The sequence below is a fragment of the Topomyia yanbarensis genome, chromosome 3, assembly GCF_030247195.1.
Source record: "Topomyia yanbarensis strain Yona2022 chromosome 3, ASM3024719v1, whole genome shotgun sequence".
NCBI lineage: Eukaryota > Metazoa > Arthropoda > Insecta > Diptera > Culicidae > Topomyia > Topomyia yanbarensis.
In genome coordinates this window covers 299,076,627-299,092,200 of record NC_080672.1, presented here as the reverse complement: position 1 = coordinate 299,092,200, position 15,574 = coordinate 299,076,627, and the positions used below count along the sequence as shown (strand labels likewise).

Here is a 15,574-nt window from a genome sequence, read left to right as displayed (position 1 = left end):
TAGTACCAATTAAGGTTTTATGGTGGTTTTATAGTCACTCATAAAACTTAGATTGCACTGGTAGCGTGCTATAAAATTTCAATTGTTACTTGGGAGGACTATGCTAGCGCCGGATTGACACTAGCTTGCGGGACAACCCGCTTGACCAGGGCTTGACTGCTCAGCAACACAAATCGTGTCTCCATTTTTGGAGCTAGTGTCAATCCGGCATTAGCTTAGTCCTGTCACTAAGTTAAGTATCGGATTCTGATGAGACGAACTCGAAATGCAAATTCCATAACTCGGAGTTTTCGGCGAACGTCTGATTTCTCGCCGTGGATCTGTCAATCGGTCACCTAGATCGTACGATATCACACTTCTAGACTTTTTTCTATGGGGCTATATGAATCAGGAATCAGTAGCGTCTGGCTCAAATGGCACATTCTCCATGTTGATCGGAGATTTGTGCCTTGTCAAGAATCGTTTATTCACCATTTCTCTGATAGGAAGGATTAGGGAAGTGGTAAGGTTAGGGATAAGGAAAATAACGACACAGCACAATTAAAATAGAGCAAGCATTGTGCACCTTCGGAGAGAGGCTAAACGATCTGCAGGTGCTACAATAGCAGGAATTATACTTCTAACCCCCGGAGGGATAAAGTATTTTTACTTAAGCAGTGAGCGAATCTATCAACACCCCCGAAGGGATATGAGATAACAGAATGACAACACCCCCGAAGAGATATTGTCATTCAATTACAGCTAAAACTATAGCTCTATACCACACTGGGTTAGAAAACAATAACATATCCTTCAGTTTCAGCTCTCTGTACATAGGTTCATCTATGTGTGGAGAACCAAAAATCCGGATACGTAATTGCATTGCTACAAGGCAGTTGCATATTAAATTATATGATGTTCCGTAATCGGATTCACAAAGATCACTTGAATAATACTCAGCGCGCTGAATAGTAGAGATGTGATAATTGAGTTTGCAGTGTCCAGTCAGTGCACTTACTAGAATACTGCAGTTGTGCTTGGAAAAATGCAACAAAGTTCATATTTGGCATAAGGCTTCACCTTGCGATCGAACGGCTTACCGAAAATGGTATATTTTTGTACCCGTCTAATAGTTTATGTGAAAAATACCAAAACTAACAGCAGAAGATTTTTTTTTGCTTGAACCTTAAAAGATAGAACTGAAATAGATCAGTTACTATATATCTAGTTAAAATCCGAAGTTATCGAAATAATGCTACCCAATGGCCAAAGACGCTTTAACCGCAGAATATATACCCAGAGCGCTGTTCATCGAAAGTAGAATTCTTCCCACCGTAGACTGGTTCCAAACAGCATATGATCATCAAAAACTTGCCAGGTCGACGAGTACTGAACAGTTTTGAGACGTTGGACAAAACATTGATTCTTCATTTTCAATATTCTCAGTTTACTTCCCGGTTGTCTTGAGATTAGAGAATGTGAAAACATTAAATTGTTTTCTAATATCAACACATTTTGGCAACTGTCACTTCCTGGATTAAAACCAACTTTCGTCACAACATCAGATTTTCTCCCCACACCTCACTACCCTCCTAGAAGATAAATTATTTATGCACGACCCCGTATGTCTCTAGTGATTGTTGGTAACTGTAACTGAGTTTCTATTTCGATTTTAAGTTTTTGGGATATTTTAAGCATCAGGATGCTTTGCATCTGACGTTCTCGGTTGTTTTCTGTCCAATATTTCCACTCGATTGAAATCAAAGTCGTAGTCTTTCTCTGCGTAGTGGTCTAAGCGTACCGTTTTTTTCTTTCAGTCTAGACACTTGCCTCCCCATTTGTTTTAAAACCAGCATTGCATAGCGCTAACAACTTCTTCACATCCGATCGATGGTTTGATTTTCTCGTTTTAGTTGGTTCGATGTCATACCCACACAGCAAGCCTTGCAATTATTACACGGTATTTTGAAAACATTGCATCTTCCTCTCAATTCAAATATGTATTTAACTGCGGGAAATATATTTGTAACCGTTCGATATTGCTTCATACTAGTAACAAAATTTAGTTAGTCTTTTTTGAATTGTTGACAGTTCACCTAAATTATTCATCGACCTGTAGTGTATGGTTTCAGATGACCAGTTCTGCTGGGTAGGAGTTTTGCTTTGATTCTATCTGTTCAACAATCGGTAATAAGAGCAACATGGTACTCGTTTAGTTGTAGCTGTTATTTTTATGATCGCATAAACTTGTAAGAATGCTGACAGGTATTCATTCGGCGACTCCAACCGATAAGTCGATCGTCCCAGTCCACGCAATTAAGAATAGTACTAATCCGTTTTCAAAGTTATCTTGCGCGTTTTTTGTCTGTTCGAGGTTTCGGATTTTTTTCTTCTTTTGTGTGTGCGCGCTAACCATTATTCGGCAAGCAAAGCAGTGAACAGGCCGTATTTCTTTTCTTATAAACCGCCTGGATGCCGTTACATTTACAACTTAAATACCGCTTTTATATTACATTTTCCATTATTCGAAAAACGCTCCTGTGAAAATAACTTCTGACAGCGTTACGCCTCAGAGATGAGATGGATAACGAAATAAAATTGGCTCTTCGACTAAAATTGTATCAACCTCCGCAACCGTTCGAAATCTTTTTGCGGATCAAACAAAAAATAAATAAATCTGTTGACGATTTCTCTAGTTCTGACGGAAAGATATTCGACCGCGACAGAAATATCGAAATCGCCCTCATAGGCTTCGGATGGTGGCAAATAGCTAAAAGTAGGCAAATGATATTACTGGTTACGGGCCTTCTACGTAGAACTACAGAGTATATGTACCAGTAAATCGGGTTGAAATTGACGGGGTTGTATCTGTTTTGAGTTTAAATTGCCGCGGATCTCCTGAAATTGGCTGTTTTAAAGACCCTCATGCCTCAGCCAGTGAAGATACTGGATTGCAAACGATTGCAATCAGCATCAGCCACCTTCGAGCGACCTTCTACCCTACCTAATCACCTACTCATGAACTATACCAATCACAAACAACTGGAACACACAGCTTCCCATTGTATCAATAAGGCTCGTTGAGGGAATTGCGGTGGGAATTATGTGGAGGATTCATATGGAATGGATGTTAAAAAGTGCCTCTACTGCGGGGAAATCCACACAATCTTTTGATATTTCCCGCGTACAAGCAGTGCGAGGAGAAATTGAAACGTTCCCTTTAGATACGCTTTAAGCGATCTTTTGCAGAAATGCTACGCTGCCGGTCTCTACAAATATCTACACTAACTTGTGTACTCACGAATGCGACTCTGATGAACCCCAGGAAGGAACATCTTCTGTTGCGTCCAGAAACAATAGAAAAAGGAGACAAATATTTTCTCATCAAAGCTTCGTCGTATAGGCCAGACGGTGTCCTTTCAAGGCCCTCCAAAAATAATATCTCGAAAAAGTACTGTTGCAAATCAAAGCAAGCAGCTCCTGTTTTCAGAAATCTTACCTCAGAAAAAGACTTCCCAGTATATCCTGGGACATCGAAAACCCCAAATGTCTCCATATCTCAACCAGAGCAGGAGATCAGCGAAGGCTTAATGAATATCTCTGATATTGTGAACCATATTTTTACCCCTTAAAATATTTCTGAGCCTCTTAAAAGTATCTTGATAAGCTTCCTCCCCGCAATAAAACACTCTTTGAATATTTTAACTCAAGAGAATTTTTTTAAAAGGGCGTAAATGTTTTTACATACAGAATTTTCAAAAAAATAGTTTTCGATTGCAGCATTTTATACAGAAAACCTTTTATAATTTTTTATCCCTTGTCAAGAAAAATCTTTAAAAAACTAAACGTTCTAAATGTAATTGCATTTTAAAGAAACTATTGATAAAAAAGTTTGAGCAATAGCTTTAAACATATTTTTAAATTTCATACAAATTGACCAACAGAATTATAATTTAAACATAAAATATGATTTCATACAAAACGCTTTTAAGTGAAGTGAACTATCAACAATCAAATTTTGGTCATTATAAACACGAAAGCAGAATTTTTTCTAGGGTATTTGGAAGCTATCACAAACAAAGTTTTCCTAACAACAACTTCAAGCACATTTTTTAAATCATACTATTTGCAGTCGGAAATACTATTTTCTTATTTAATATGATTCTAAATTCCATTTCAAATCTAAACCTGTACCTACAACAATTTAAAATTTAAAAAATTTGCGGTTTTCAAAATTTTTCGAATTTTATTTCAATTAAAACGATTGTTTTGTTTTATTGCGACTTTTTAATAGGATGTTCGCGTTTCGCCATCAACTAATAAAACTAAATAAATGTTCTCGTTGGAGCAAAATTTAAAATGTCTCGAAAACTATTACATTTTCGATTTGTTTATAATTATCATTTTGATTTGAAATGGCTTTTAAAATCATATTCAATAAGAAATAGTTATTTTTTGGGTAATAATAGTGAAAAAGCCCTATTTCATGTTTGAAATGATGAGTATTTTATTATTGAGAGCTCGCGATGGAGAAACGCGAATAACTAAGTGTTTTGTTGGAACAAAATTTCAATGGTCTCGAAACCAAGCTGGTTTTGTAACATTTTGGTTAAATTTATTTTGATATATGATGATATTTAGAATCATATTTCATAGTAAAATTATAGTTTTGTCTGTCAATTTATATGAAATTTAAAAACAAGTTTAAAATTATTGTAAGAAAAACAAAAGTAAGAAACTTAAAAAATGGGTTTTCCTGTAATTTAATTTTTAGCATAAATTTTTGTTTTTATGGAAAATACCACAGCCTTTTTTTCAGCGCATATTTTTTTCATGTAGAAGTTTTCATTCCCAGTAACTCTTTATCAGATTGTTTTGTTGTATAAAAGACGGTAAACGAACATTTTTTCGAAAATGTTGCATGCAAAAAGAGGTATACGCTCTTTTGAAAAATTGCTCTTGTGTCAAAATATTCCAATTGCCAGAGGAAATCATGGAGATTTATAAACCCAACTGCAAAAGTTTGTTCGAATCGGCGATGGTCATATTTTATGGTCAGCCACTTTTTCGTGGAATCCCTCACTTTGATGTGTAAGCTTCAATGTACACTCAGATGTTTTTACGCTGGGGATACGTGCACGTAAAAAACGCGTTATTTGAAAAATTCGCGTAAAAAAAAGACTTAGTATACGTTTCAATTATTTAAATTAGGCTCATTCAAAATTGTTTTAATAAATTAATTAATTTCCAATCTACTGAAAATAGTTACTATTAATAAAAATGGTTTGAAATAATAGTCCATCCATTGGTAAATAATTCGTCATTTTCATATGTAACAATGAACTACACAGGAGTAGTCGGTGCCACATTCATTCAAACTTACGGGTAATCAATGTCATTTTTGCTCTACACCGTTGTAGAGCCAAGTATAAACTAAAATGCTATTAGATATATTGTAATTTATTGCGCATTTCACACCAAATGCAGGACTATCACACAAGTGTTCACCTTTTTTCATAGTGTGATAAAAGTGCACATTCTCGTCGGATCGCTTAGAAGTGTTTGGTGCACCTATTCGTTGGTTTGTGGTAAATAAGCGGACTGAGGAATCCCAAGCGATCCGACGTGAACGTGCACTTTTATCACACTTTGTAGAAAAGTGCACACTTGTGTTATAGTCCAATTTGGTGCGAAATACGAAATATTGAAAGTTTCGCCTACTTCGACTAGCAAAAGAAAAATAAACATGTTAAATGACATTTCTTTTTTGTCCATTTTTTGCGACAATGCAGCATCTGATCTCATCTTTTTGCGGTCTACTATAGTGCGATATTATCGCGCTTGAATTAAAAACGTGAAGTAACTAGTGTGTTCGCAGAGATCACACCAGTCAGTGGGTGGAAACCAATTAATAGAATCAAAAATACTGTAGGAATATGGAGAAATATTTTATTTTTCCCTGCAACGAGGTTTAAAAGCATGAAATTATTAAGCTTCCATACAGCATTGTCAGTATAATTTCTCAAATTCTTGAAAGGTGAAAAGTTAGTTCGCTGTCTATAATTTCTAACTTGGACTCTAACTCTAACAAAATTTCGCGAAATATATTTTAATTGGAAATATTTTTAAAATTCGGCGAATACTTGCGTGTTTGAAGGAGGTTGTACACATGGTAACACTGAAGCGACAAAACCTTTGACCGAATGGAAGATGAACTCATCAACCCCCACAGAGAAGAATGATGACCATGCCAACGCAGTGTGCCACAATAAAAACCACACAACTCTAAAAATACCACAATGAAAATCGAATTTGTTTAAATTGCCTCTAGTTGTAGTCAAAACAATCGATTGTGGCTTTCCCGGAGGAGTAAAAATGATAACAACAACAACAAACAGCAGGATAAAGATACTTTTACATCCCACACAGCCCGAGCGCGTACCTAGAACCGAGCAATAAATTGTGTCGAATAAATGTTTGCATTTCTTGAAATCGAAGTAGAAAGTTATGAATGAATCCCTCCGCTTTTTTTTCTTTCTCTGTTGAAACACTCCGATCACGACCGACCGATCGCATTTGGTTGGAAGCCGTGGAACTAGATAATTTCCTCATCTCTGTCGATCACACCCTGAGCTAGCATGAGATCATTTTGGCAAATTAAGGGGATTAAGAAATTGGGGGCGGCTGCTGTTGCTGCTACTGCGGCTGAGACTGCCGGAATCTGTTTGCTATTCCGCGATTTCGTTAAACAGTACAATGTAGCACACCACGCTCCACGTTTGAGTGCAGTGCCAGTTCTTTGTGATTGTTGGGATATCTATTTTCGAATACGCCCAACTCGATGATGAAGACGATGACACGCGGATCTATCGAAACCAATCAGCTGAGTATAATGGATGCTGACGGATCAATTTGGCATCTGAATGGGGAAGTGACGTGACGATGGCGATGCTGCTTCAAAAGTTCGACGTAGTTGTGACGAACTCTTGGTAACTTACCTGTATAGATTTAAATGCTCCTAGAGTTGTTGAAGATCTGGAAAAAATGAGAAAAAAATAAAACGTTTATTGTTCCGTATAATAACTTAATCATATTACACTCTTTTGTTTTCAAAGGACCAGAATTATTTACGGTGTTGGTTTGTAGTATACAACTTTTCTATTGAAAATAAGTACTCATACAGACTAATTTGTAAGAAATATGCAATAGAAGTCGATGAAACAGACATGAAACGTATCCAACTGTACAACACAATTAGAACTGGTGACTAATAATCAGAAACGTTATTTAAAGAAATTCGACAATTTTCTATTTTTATGTTCTGTTTCCGATCATCTCGAGAAAAAAAAACATTCCAATACTTCTACAGCCCTCCTCACAGTCTGTCCGCATTCAACCACAGCAACTCGACTTACCCAATCATTTGAAAGGAATTTCAAGTTTAAACAAATTATCTGCACATAGAACAAGTTCACCAAAAGTGCGAGGTAAAATATCGCGCCATTCTCGACCAACAGATCAACCGCTCGTCGTTGCGTCGTCGGAGTACAGTCTCGGTACGGTACGGGTTAGTATTTAGGTGTAACCCTCCTACGTACGGTGTATGTACCGGTCGGGGCACCGGCGTCGCACGGCAGCCTCTTTTTGCATTTTACTGTGGTTTAGCATTCTTTGATAAACACACGCCATTGGCGTTGGCAGAGCGAGTTATTAGTGCAAATAAACTGACGAGTACAGGACTCGGCGGTCATTCCGGTGGTGCGGTAACGTGATGGAGGTGACACCACGCATAAGATGAACTACATTTCCAACTGAAGGAGAAAAGTCTGGTGGGGGAGGGGGGGGGGGGGTGCCGCGCCAATTAATCCTACCGCCCTCTCAAACGAGGCAAAAAATGTCCCAATTTAAAAATAAATCATGAAGAATTGTCGCAGGAGTTATTTTTGGCATCAGGCTGACGCCTGCTCAGGCCACACGGAGAGGAGATATTACAGATTCATTCGAACGGTTGCTGGTGACGGTGAGTTTGATGATTGCCGGTGTGGAATTCGGCTGTGATTCAAGGTTCCGATTTTGAAGGGAACAAAAATAAACGATCACTGAACTGCAAACAGAGCACAATTCGTCATTGGGGTCTTTTCATGATTTTTTTCAAAACCTTATTATGAAGTTAAATAATTGTGATAAACATATTTTGAAAGGGCTACACACGGGACAAAGTTGTTGAGGTGCGATAAAAATAGGTTCTGATCTTGATCTCGTTTGAAGGGATTACTGACTGAGTCCGAGACACCGGGAAAGAAAGTGTGAAAGAAATGTGCGGAGCATGTAATAAAAACAGATGGCGTCTGTGACCTAGAGATTGTTCGTACGATATTCAGTGTGAGCTTCGTGTAAAGAAATTATGAAATGAGCAAATCAAATAATTATATTCTGACGTGAATGATAATTGCTATCAAAATTCTCGAGTTGTTCACGGCTCAGAAAACGTCCAAGTTTAGACAAAAACACCACTGATTTAACAATTGGATAAGATGGAATCGAAATATAAAATCGAACAATTAAAATAGTTCTGCAGTGAAAGCGTTAAAGCGGAATCCTAATGCTTCGGTTAGAGATGTGGCCAAAAAGTTGTGCGGTGGGAAAGTCACGTGCCCGAATACTGTACATCCAGATGCTGACTAAGCCACATTGTCTCATCATGGATGATGAGACTTACATCAAGGCGGAATTCCGGCCGCTTTCCGGGGGTACTTTTCTTTTACCATCCAGCACAATATTCCGGAGAAAGCAAGGAAGCAGAAACTTTCAAAGTTTGCCAATAGATACATGGTTTAGCAAGCAATCCTCTCATGTGGCAAATGCGCCGTTCGTGACTGCCGGTACTGTGAAGGGGAAATCTACTTCAAGGAGTATCTAAAGAAGCGTTTGCTATCTCTGTTGAAGCAACACTAGGGCCCTACGATCTTCTGGCCGGATCTAGCTTTGTGCCACTATTCAAATATTGTCTTGGAGTGGTACGAAGCCAACAGGGTCACTTTCGTACTCAAAGACATGAACCCCTCTTCTGAATTCATATTCATGTAATCCGACATAACAACGGTATATTTGCCACAGTATCAGATCATTTTCCAAACTATAATTTCTTTCACGAACCTATCAGAGATAACAAATCGACCAGCAAGCTTGCTGCAAGCAGGAACGTTATACGAAATGAATCCCTGGATTTGACTAAAATGGGTGCACCCCATTAGGCTTGCGTACATAGGGCATAATAGACGTTAGGCATAACAAAATAAGGTATAATCGAAGGTAGGCGTAATATACGTTAGGTATAATGCACGTTAGGCATAATAGATCATTGGCATAACCGAAAAAATTTGACTTTTGCGCTTTTTCGGTCTTATAGAAAACTGCTTAAGGGAGTGGGCGTAGCGTAATGGTAAATCGATTGCCTTGTACGCAGCGCACCTGGGTTCGAGTGCCGACCCCGCACATAGGGTTAGAAATTTTTCCTAAGAGATTTTTCTAACCCGAAGAGGCGAATGACCCTAAGGTTAAAACCTCTATAATTGAAAAAAAAACTGCTTAAATTAAATCGTGTGGCTTGCGGCGGGCTAAAAAGATTTTAGCCCGCCGCACTATTTCAGCTAACCACTGGGAATCTGCTCCCATGTCGTAAGAGGCGACTAACAACACGCTAGAAGTTCCTAGGTCAAGGTATACCGTACCGAAGACTTAATCTGGACGGACCTTAACGTTTTACATCATAGCCCTTATCCATTCTGTGTTGAGTGGATCACTGATATATGGTTGTGTACCAACGATTCAGCTTTCTTCTGGCGGTTGTACAACAGCCGTAAAGGATGAAGTCTATTTCTACCAGTGGTGCAAATTTTCATTTTCAAATGCCAACTTTCAGCTCAATCAAACCCAACCATGATTCAAATTCAAAGCCTCCCTTAATCATTCACTTTCAAGTTGGCGGGATTTTCATAACCAAACCGTACGCCTTCATTTCAAATTGATGCTTTTTCATTCACCAACCAAAGTTGTCATCTGCTCTGTAGAAGCCAGTTTAGGTTAAATGTTGACATATTTTACGTTTTCAAGCATAAATGAACAGTAAGAAGTATGTTCAGAGTAGTTTTGCTTGAAAAATCTAGTCAATATCCCAGTACAGAGATATTCACTGGGTAAATGAAAGGAAAATGATTGAGCAGCTCGACTGTTTGAATGAATGATGTAAACGAATAACTGCGAATTGAACATAGTAGGGCATGATTTGAGATTTGTTCTTCCTTCAAGTTCAAAACAACAAAAAAAAAAAAATTTGCAGCTCTGATTTCTACACAGCATATCTTAGTATACGGACTCTTCCACGCCAAAGTATAACTTTCAAAGCTTTGATTTAAAAACCACTTTAAAAAAGCAAAACTTTATGCTAGTAAATTTATTGAATTGGCCTAAGATGGCGCTGTCGAATTGCACAAATTTTTTTGTGTGCCAATCGATCTGTAGATGTGTCAAATAAGATAGTTTTTTTTTACTAAATCTGAAACCGTCTACCGACAAATCTACATTGACGAATACCTCCAAAAGTAACTTCTTGAGGTCTCATGAAGGTCTGACACTAGCTGTGTACTACTTTTGCTTTCCTAAACAGTAGTGGTCAACTTTTCAACACTCCAGAACTTCACTCTGTCAGAAAATGAAGGGATATCGGAAGCGAAAACTTCGTAAAATCGCACTTCTGGTCCTTTCTTCAAAATCATCCAGTTCAGTACTCTGCGTCACTCTTTCGTGTTTGAACCGCTCATATGGTAGTCGGTCTATGCTAATTTTGCTCTTCTCTCGTCCATTCTTCTTCTGGGCCGCTGATGGATCAAGAGCTCTTGTCGTTGTGTTTATTATATTTATTGCACATAATAAACATGTCGTTTGCAATTGGGCATTTAATCCAATTATGGAAACGTGTCTGATAGGGAGAGTAGGGATGCCAACTTGTTATTAACATTTCGCAGTGAATTTCTTCACATTTATTTGGGATATCTTTTATACTTTTTGTTCGCTTGCTTTGTACTGCAAATTTTGGAAATAATAACAGTAATGTTTCAATTTTATCACGCCTAGTTATATACATAGAGATGGATGTATATATGTATAAAAAACCTGTTTTTATCCACCTAGTGGTGCAATTGTGCCTTTCTCATTTGTCCAAACTACGATTCTATGGTTCATTATGTTCAATACATTGGTGGACATGTATATTACATATTCAGTACGATTTGCACATATTACAATGGATCGACAGCCACGATTTTGAGAAACTATATGTTGACACTGAAACATCGCTTGCACCAAGCGGCGAATAAAGGAGGAAGATCCGTTAATAAATTTTAAACTAGTATAATTTTAAAGTAGCAACCCCTTACTGCACACTCCTACCAAAGCCTATACAAGCCAAAAAATTTTTTTTCCGGGATTAGGTTGACGATTTTTAGAGCGATGGCGTAACCTTTTTATATGAGAAAGACAAAAATGTGCCAATGTCAAAAAAGTCAATTTTCGTTTTTCGAGATTTAATCAAATCTCAATGTTTTATGCATTTTAAAGTCATTTGGAATTTGCTGTGTAGCCGCACTCTTCAACCCGTGACTCCGGAACCAGAACAAAAAATTCAATAGCAGCCGATGGGAAGGTTGTACCTTTTGAGAAACAGAGGTGACATTTTTTTCTTCATACACACATACATACACACACAGACATTTTCCGATCTCGACGAACTGAGTCGAATGGCATATGACATTCGGCCCTCCGGATTTTTAGAGCGATTGCATAACCTTTCTATATGAGAAAGGCAAAAATATAATAAGGTACATACATATATAGTCATTTAAATATATACATACTGATTTACTCCGAGTAACTTTTTGGGTCCCATTTAGATCCCAGAACAACTTTGCAAATGTTTAGCTCGATAGGTGAAACTGTATTTTTGCGACCGCGTTTTAAAGTTTACATGGGATTTCGTGTGGGGAAATAGTCTTTTGCAAATTAATTCTTCCAAGAGTCGCCCGTTACCTCCTAAAAATAAATAGATGTCTGATTTTTATAGCAAATTTGTCAAGGAAACAAAGTCTAGAGGACTGCAAAACGATCTGATACTTGTGGAAAAAGTTATTAAGTAAAAACCGATTGATGCCCGGAAGATTGATGAAAATTTCACTTTTCATTTACACCAAAAAATAATGAAAATTAAAAGGCATGTAAATCAATACGAATGAAAACATACAAAGCTTGAATAAAAAATTTTATTGAAAATTAAGTTGAATTCGATACACTCAATGAGAGCATCAGAAAGCATGTGATTTTACACTTTCGGTCATGTAATATTACATGTCATTTATTTTACAGCAATACGGGATTAAAAATACATTCAAGAGCATTGGTTTGCCGTTTAATGAAACTGTAATTTCCAATAAACGTGTAAAATTACATTAAATATCGCTGAAAAAAGTACGACAAGTTATGTATATTTGTGCTGGAACTTAATTTTACATTTATATTTATGCTCCAAATAGGTCCATGAAAATAAATTTAAAATCACAAAATATTTTTTTCTGTGTAGCATCACTGCTTCTTACGGTCTAATTATACACACATTTTTTAACTTTCTCTTATTATGTACAAAAGAAGCCTCAATTTATCCTTCAAAACCTTGCAAAGTGGCCAAATAGTGTAGATAAACGATTTAAACACATTAAGAGAGGATTGAAATAAAATTTCTTATAATTGGACAACCAACAGTAGTGGTGCTAGAAAAAATGATTATTTTGTCAATCGTCAGAGCATCAATCGGTTTCTGCTTAATAACTTTTTTCTCAAGTGTCAGCTCGTTTTGTGGTTTTCGATACTTTGTTTCTTTGTTGAATTTCCTATAAAAGTCACATAACGATTTATTTTTAGCAAGTAATGGGCGCCTCCTGAAGGAATTATTTTGTAAAAGTTAATTTTCACATGCAAAATCCCATGTAAACTTTAAACAGTGGGCGCAAAAATATAGTTTCACCGATCGAGCTAAGAATTTGCACAGTTGTTCTAGGACCCAAATGGTACCTAAAAAGTTGCTCGGAGCTGGAATCTAATTTTTGTCCCACCCTTATGTATATACACAGATACCTGTATACATATATGGATATATAAGCGTGATATAATCGAAACATTACTGTATTGAAGTGTTAATAAGAAGAAATACTCCCGCTGGCCAGCTGTTCGAAGTTCAAATTGCTCGTTTCGAATTCTCGGAAATTGTTCGTGAACGACCTTCGTACATATTGCTAAGATATTGTCCTTAAATGAATAGATCCCTCTGTTATATTCCACGCGGCTTTATCCTTTTATGTAACAGTCCGCGGAAGAATAATTATTAAAATGCCTATTCGAACGTTGAATTAAGGGTGTGAGTATTTAGCTAAATCACTATGTCTACCAAGATACATTCTGACCCTGACTACTAACATTAATCCTTGTGGATGATGCAGAGAATCCCTCGGTCATAACAGTCACAAGTGTTGAACTAACATCCCAGCATGGGCGTGGCCATCTACGTTATTGATCATACAATAATATTAGTCTCTTTAGGTGACATGTTGAGTATGATGTACTACTTCCAAGTATCGCGGTAAACTCACGGGCGGTCAACTAAGATAAGCTTATAGAAAACTGCTTTAATTTAACAAACATTTTATTTTGCCATAAATTTCAAAAAATCTTTGTTCAAATATAAGAAGCAGACTGAACATTTAGTATTGAGAAGTCATTTGTATTTAATGCTTACATACATGCTTGATGCAAGGCAAGCCTCTAAGAACACATTTCTCCTTTAAGGGGGGAGTCTGGTGTTGTGGGTAAAACATTCTTTGCTTTTATGCGCTTAATTGTTGGTCTTGAACCTCTAGAATAGCCTCGTGCAATCTCAGTGGACTATAACTTAAGGGGGGCACTACCTCTTTCGGCCGAAAAAGTACTTTTTTGACATTTTATTTTTACAAAATTACGATAATACGAACCAATTTGGTATAATATACATTTAGGGCAATGTTTGAGGATGAAAAAATTTACTACAATATGTGAAATTGAAAATTATTAATGTTCTGGTCGATATTGTAAATCAACGTAGGTGTTTATTACATAGAATATGTATGCAAAATTTGAAATAAATCGGTTACGTAGCTTTTGAATGGCAGTTAACACCGCAAATCGGGTTTTTTTTTAAAGACGTTCTACAAAAAGCTTCATCACCGAGTCGCTTGTCGATATTTTTGCATGAAAAAATTAATTAATATTATTGAAATGTGTCATATAATACACACATTTTTTGATCAATTCGCTTCACCCAGAGTTCTAAAAAAATTCGCAAAAAATATTTTTTTATTCTTGCTTAAATCCTTACCCCCCTAAGCCAGCTGGAACTTTGCAAAATACGGAGAAAAATACAAAAAAAAATTGTATATAAGGGTCTTGCATAGTTTGTTGACTTTGCAGTTTTTTCGTTTAAGCTTAAACTCGATGGGATGGTGCAGCATAGCATAGATTTTTCTTATTCGACGAGCCAAAGGTTAAAATCTACAGTAAATTAAGTCATATATGCCAATTGTCCGGTATACCTAACATACATTATGCCAACATATATTATGCCAAACTTATTTTTGCCAAACGTATGTATGCCTAACGTATTTATGGTGCGCACCCGTTTAAAACCACTTTTCGCATACGATTCATTGTCAATCAAGGCCCTTTAATCGCGTTTCATCAGCTACCATGTTGTTTATTTACTTGGTTACATTTGTTACAGTCTTCTTGGAGATGGATTCGTTGCATGCTACAGCGCCACATCACATGCTGCTTTAAGCTATTCGTCAGTTTTCACGTCGCCACTCGCGATATGGTTAGTAAAGCAAAACTGGCAAACTAGTGACAAAAGGGAACCATTAAAGCTTGTCTAACATGTTCTTGGTGGTCACGTAATTAGTATTTCGGGCATGATTATTCGACTAAAGAGTTTGTTTGTAATGTGGTATATAATTTCTTTTTTGTTTCACATAGTATAAGCGCCAGTAGAGTTCCCTCGATTTCTCAAATGGCGTTTTCGAATCGACTCCAAAATCCACATCAGGTATACTCCACATCGTGGGGCGCTGCAAGATTATGACTCAATGAGCAAACGGCGATGAGTGTGGTACGGTGTCAACCGGTCACTGCACTGGTTTCTGGATCCAGTAATCACTAAACCAGAGAGACGAATGATCTGAAATACCTTTGAGTAGGAGGATGGCGAGGATTCCTTGCAAAAGATTACCACTTATAGGAAAACATTAGAATTGGCCAGCTGAGGTGTTTCAATGTGTAGTGGCAGTTCCCCAACCAACGACTAATTAAGTAGGCGAAAAAAACATATTTTTCTCAGCATTTAATACATCACAATTCGTTCAACTATCATGTCGTAAACATATAGTTTACGACATGATAGTTGAACGAATTGTGATGTATTAAACATAGAAAAACAGCTTAATGTATACTGTGTTCATCAAGT

At 37.0% G+C, this 15,574-nt stretch overlaps 1 protein-coding gene across 7 annotated transcripts in view; it reads right to left on the bottom strand.

The window, feature by feature from the left end:
- Positions 1-15,574, bottom strand: part of LOC131688868 (PDZ and LIM domain protein Zasp-like) — a 218,001-nt gene that overhangs the window by 176,050 nt on the left and 26,377 nt on the right. For all 7 annotated transcript variants that reach the window (XM_058973454.1, XM_058973452.1, XM_058973453.1 and 4 more), the window contains exon 3: positions 6,978-7,014. The gene's annotated coding sequence lies outside the window, so the exon portion shown is untranslated. The remainder of the gene's footprint in view (positions 1-6,977; positions 7,015-15,574) is intronic.